Genomic DNA, 6,150 nt, shown 5'->3' with positions numbered 1-6,150 from the left:
GGTGCACTGGTGCTGGTATTATTATAATCATAATGATATGGTCTTAAATTAATGTTAATTAAACTCTAATGGAGTGGTAATTTTGACACATCATTATTCTGGAAGAATATAGGTGATAAATATGTGTTATTTGGTTATGTGTTCTTAACTAATGGGCATATGACACATTGTCACTACCTCCGGCTCCAAAAAAGCTTTTAGAATGGGGCCAAAGTTCTTAATTAGACTCTTGAGAAGACAATTAATTCTATTTCCATGCAACCACTTCCTGGGACCCATTGGTCACAATAACGAGTCCCATGTTGTAGATTTCTTTGCTTATGATGCAGAGAGTCAAAATTGCCAGGGGTTTATAGGTCATGGCGAAGAGCTGCAAAAAAAAAAAAAAAGCTAGTTAAAAAAGGGTGCAACTCAAGGAATTTCTAGGAGGTCACCCATCCTAGTACTACTCCCGCCCAAGTAAGCTTAACTATGGATTTCTGATGGGATCCGATGCAGTGGTGCTTGTATAGTTGTAACCATAATAAAATGGTCTTAAATTTTGTTAAGTAGACTCCAATGGAGTAGTGATTTTGGCGCATCATTATTCTGGCAGATTATAGGTGATTAAAAATACTTTATTTGGCTATGCTTTTTTGGTCGATGAGCTTATGGCTGATTGGCACTATCTCTTGCTCTGAAAAAGCTTTCCATAATGGGGTCATCATTATTAATTGAACTCCTCAGAAAAATGTTATTTGTATACCCGCGCGACTGCATCCAGAGACCCACCAAGCTTGGTTAAAAATGGGGTGCAACACAGGAAGTTTCTAGTAGGGCACCCATCCTAGTACTACTCTCGCCATAGCACACTAAATTGTGGAGTAATGATGGGATCAAAAAATTCATTATTCATTGATGCATTCCCGACCGATTCGATGGGACTTTGACACATCGACACTACCTCCACTCTGAAAAAGCTTTTTGGAATGGGGTCATAATTTTTAATTAGACTCATGGTAAGAAAGTTATTGCTATTCCCGTGCAGCCGCATCTTGGGGCGGGTCACCTTCACGGGTACCAAATTTTAGGTTTCTTCGCTTGAGGCATGGAAAGTCAATATTGCCAGGGGTCTATAGGCCATGACGAAGAGCTACAATAAAAAGAGAAGGTTAGTTAGAAAAGGGGTGCAGTACAAGGACTTCCTAGGAGGTCAACCATCCTAGTTTTACTCTCGCACAAGAAAGCTTGACTATGGAATTCTGATGAGATTCAGTGCATTGATGATAGTATGGTCGTACCCATAATAATATGGTCTAAAATTAAAGTTAAAAAGACTTTGATTTAGTAGTGATTTAAGTAAAACATTATTCTATCAATGATAGGGGATCAAAAAAGAATTATTTTGTTGTTCATGCCATATTGTAAAGCAGAATATAGGGGATCAAAAATGTATTATTTTGCTATGCTCTCGACTAATGGGCTTATGGTGCATCGACGCTACCTCCAACTCTGAAAAAGTTTTTTGGAATGGGGTCATAGTTCTTAATTGAATTCATGGGCTGAAAGTTATTGCTGATTTCATGTGGCTGAATCCTATGATCTGTCGGTCGCCTTCACAGGTCCCATGTTGTAGATTTGTTTTCTTAGGGCACGAAGATTCAACATTTCCATGGGTCCATAGGCCTTGGCAAAGGGCTACAAAAAAAAGGGAAGGCTGGTTAAAAAAATGGGTTGCAAAATGAGGACTTCCTAAGAGGTCACCCATCCTAATACTACTCTTACCCAAGCATGATTAACTATAGAGTTTTGGTGGGATCTAATACACTGGTGTTGGTATGGTGTATTAATAATAATATTATCTTAAATTAATGTTAAGAATAAATCAATAGGGCTATGATTTTGGCGCATCATTATACTGACGGACAGTAAGGGATTAAAAAAGAGTTATTCAACTATGCATGCGTGATTGATAGGCCTATTACACATTGGCACTACCTCCGATACTAAGAAAGATTTTTGGATTGGGGTTATAACTCTTAATCAGACTCATGGGGAAAATTTTATTGCTATTCCTGCGCAACCACATCTTGGGACCTGCCAGTCACCTTCACGAGTTGCACGTTGCAAAATTCTTTGCTTAAGGCACGGGGAGTCAACATTGCCAAGGGACCTTAGGCCGTTTCAAATAGCTACAAAAAAGGAGAATGCTTATTCATACATCCTAGTACTACTCTTACCCAATCAGGCTTAACTATGGAGTTCATATGGGATACGGTGCAGTGGTGTTAGTATTATCATAATTATAATGATATAGTCTAAAAGTAATATTAGGTAGACTCTAATAGAGGAGTGTTTTTGGGGCTTCTTTATTCTGGAGGATAGTAGTGGATCAAAAATACATTATTCGACTATTCATTCCCGATTGATGTGCATATGGTATAGTGGCTCTACCTCCGTCTCCAAAAAAGCTTTATAGAATGGGTTATATTTCTTAAACAAACTCTTCAATAGAAATTTATTACTACTCCTACACAGCCACATCTTGGGACCCACCGGTCATATTCATGACTCCCTAGTTTTAGATTTCCTTGCTCGAGCCACGACGAGTCCAAATTGCCAAGGCTCCATAGGCCGTGGTGAATAGCTTAAAAAAATAAAAAAAGATGGTTAAAAAAGGAGTATAATATGAGGAATTTCCTTGAGGTCAACCATCCTTGAACTGCTCTCGCACAAGCAAACTTAACTGTGGAGTTCTGATGGTATTTGGTGCACTGGTGTGGGTGAGGTCGTACCATTAATAATATGAACACAAATTAATGTTAAGTAGACACCGAGGGAGTGGTGATTTCAGTGTGTCTTTATTTTGGAGTACTGTATGGGATCAAAAATATGTTATTTGGCTGTGTATTCCTTACCAATGTGACTGTTGCATATCAGCGTTACTCCAGCTCTGAAAAAGCTTTTCAGAATGGGGTCATAATTCTTAATTGAACTCCTTGATGAAAAGTTATTAGTATTCCTGCACGACAACATGCTGGGACCCACCGGTTGTATTCAAGGGTCCTACATTTCAGATTTCTTTGCTAAAAGCATGGTGATTCAACATTGCTAGGGGTCCATAGGCCATGGTGAAGAGTTGCAAAAAAAAGAGAATGCTAGTTAAAAAAGGGCAACATGAGGGCTTCCCAAGAGATCACCAATCCTAGTACTACTCTCACCCAAGCAAGCTTAACTACAGAGTTTTGATGGGATCTGGTGCAATGGTGTTGGTATGGTCGTACTCATAATAGTATGGTCTCAAATTAATCGTAAGAAGACTCCAAGGAGCGGTGATTTGGGTGTATTTTATTCCATAAGATAGTAGGGGATAAAAAAATATGTTATTTGGCTTTGCATGCCTGACCCATGGGCCTATCACACATAGACTCTACCTCTGTCTCCAAAAAAGATTTTTGGAATGGGGACATTTTTTGTAATCAAACTAATGGGAGGAAAGTTATTTCTATTCCCATGCGGCTGCATCCTTGGACCAGCTAGTAGCCTCACTGGTCCCACATTGTAGATTTCATCGCATAATGCATGGGGAATCAACATTTCCAGGGGTCCGTAGACCATGGAAAATAGCTGCAAAAAAGATAGGGGTGGTTATAACATGGGTGCAACACAAGGACTTCCTAAGAGTTCACCCATCATAGTACTAATCTAGCCCAAGCAAGCTTAACTATGAAGTTTGGATGGGAGTCAACACACTGGCGCTGGTGTGGTCATAAATATAATAATATGGTCTCAAATTAATGTTATGTAGACTTCGATAGAGTGGTAATTTTGGTGCATCATTATTTCAGCGGGCTATAGGCGATAAAAAATGCTTTATTCAATTGTTCATTTCTGATCAATGGGCCTATGGCACATTGATGCTATCTCCAACTCTAAAAAAGTTTTCAAAAATGGGGTCTTAATTTCTAATGGTACTCCTCATCAAAACGTTATTGCTATTATAGTGTAGCTGCATCATGGAATCCATCGGTTGCCTGATTAAAAAAGGGGTACAACACGAGGACTTTCTTATAAGTCACCCATCCTATTACTACTCTTGCCGAAGCATGCTAAACTATGAAGTTCTGATAGGATTTGGTGCTGGTATGGTTGTAACCATAATAATATGGTCTCAAATTAAAGTTGAGTAGACTTCAAAGGAGCAGTGATTTTGGAGCATCTTTATTTTGGCGGACTGTAAGGGATTGAAAATATGTTATTTAGTTATGCATTCCCGATTGATGCTCCTATGGCACATCATAAATCTTAAATGGACTCATGGGTGAAAATTTATTTCTATTCACGTGCAGCCCCATCTTAGGACCTGCTGGTTGCCTTCAAGAGTCCCACATTTCAGATTTCTTCGCTCAAGGCACGTCGAGTCAACATTGCATGGGGTCCATAGGCCATGCTAAAGAGCTATATAAAAAAAGAGACAGCTAGATAAAAAAGTGGTGCAACACATGGACTTCCTAGGAGGTCACCCATCTTATTTCTACTCTTGCACAAGCACACTTAACTACAGAGTTCTGATGGGACCCAGTGCAGTTGTTCTTGTATAGTCATACCCATAATAATATAGCATCAAATTAAAGTTAAGAAGACTCTGATGGAGTAGTGATTTAAGAGAAACATTATTTCTATGGATTGTAGGGGATTAACAAAGAATTAATTGGTTGTGTATGCCTGACCATTGGGCCTATTATATATTGGTGCAATCTCGGACTCCAAAAAATCTTTCTGGAATGGGGTCATAATTCTTAATCAAACTTATGGGCGAAAATTTATTGTTATTCCTATGCGGATGCATCTAAGGACCTGCCAGTTGCTTTCATCGGTTCCACATTATGGATTTATTTGCTCAAGGCACAGAGGGTTAGCATTACGAGGGGTTCGTAGGCTGTGGTGAAGAGCTACAAAAAAAGAGAAGGCTAGTTTAAAAAAGGGTGTAATATGAGGACTTCCTAAGAGTTCACCAACCTAGTATTACTATCCCCCAAGCATGCATAAGTATAGTGTTCTATTGAAATCCAATGTACTAGTGCTAGTATGGTTATACCCATAATAATATGATCTCAATTTATTATTAAGAAGGCTTTGATGGAGTGGTGATTTGGGCACATCTTTATTTTGGCAAATTGTAGGGGATGGAAAATGATTTATTTGGATATTCATGCCTGATCGATGGCCTACTACACATCGGTGCTACCTCTGACTCTGAAAAACCTTTATGGAGCAGGGTAATAATTATTAATGGGACTCATAGGTAGAAAGTTATTGCTATTCCCGCACGGCAGCATTTTGAAGTTTTCTCCAAACTTCAACTTGGCCTTCTCAAATCAAACCTTGAAACCTCTTACAATGCATCTTAAACACCACTATGAGCGCAATGGACTCAAACTCTAACCTTGGTCAAGCATGCTTGACTAGGTCAACACCTTTTGACCAAAATACCCCTTAGGGGTTTAAACATCAGTTTCAAACCAAATGACTTCCAAATTGTTTGAAACCTCTTTCAGCAATTTTTAAATATCATTTCAAATCTGTTGAACCTGATTCCATCTCTTGGGTCAACCTGGTTGACCAAGTCAACCTAGGTTGACCTAATAATCCTTAAGGGTTCAAAGGGGTTATTCCAACCCATTTACCCAAGTCAAACCTCTCGAACCCTTAAATCCACCCCATTGGATGTCTTGAATATTCCCAAGTTCACCATGGGTCAAATCATGGTCAAATTGACCAAGTCAACTAAAACTCAAGCTTGGTCAATCTTGGCTCAATTGAATCAAGTTGATGTTTATGACCCAATTAAACCTTCTAAAACTTCAAAAAATCATTCCATTGCATACCTTGAGTCATCTTAAACCCATCACAAGTCAAATCATACTAAATTTTACTTGGTCAAGCTACCATGAGTAGTCAAACCATATAATCCATTAATCCTTTCTTCCATACTTTGAATCTATTCATTAAACTTCTTTAAACTCCAGCTCAAACAGCTCTCTAACCTCCACATCATCATCCATACGAACTGGTTGACTGGTCAACCTAGTCAACAAAGTCTTCCAAAGGGTTTAAGTGGCCAAATCACCCTTTAGGAGTTAATCCCCTCTTTTTAAAGCTATTACAGCC

General features: G+C 38.8%; 2 pseudogenes; both read right to left on the bottom strand.

Annotated features, from left to right (window-relative positions):
• Positions 1-401: 401 nt before the first annotated feature.
• LOC114580727 lies at positions 402-520 on the bottom strand (annotated as a pseudogene).
• A 2,626-nt stretch (positions 521-3,146) lies between these two features.
• Positions 3,147-3,265, bottom strand: LOC114580729 (annotated as a pseudogene).
• Between the last annotated feature and the right edge of the window lie 2,885 nt (positions 3,266-6,150).

Source organism: Dendrobium catenatum, unplaced genomic scaffold, assembly GCF_001605985.2.
Source record: "Dendrobium catenatum unplaced genomic scaffold, ASM160598v2 fragScaff_scaffold_1220, whole genome shotgun sequence".
NCBI classification, from domain to species: Eukaryota; Viridiplantae; Streptophyta; class Magnoliopsida; order Asparagales; family Orchidaceae; genus Dendrobium; species Dendrobium catenatum.
Note: the sequence above shows the minus strand (reverse complement) of the source record. Positions and strands in the feature narration are given on the sequence as shown.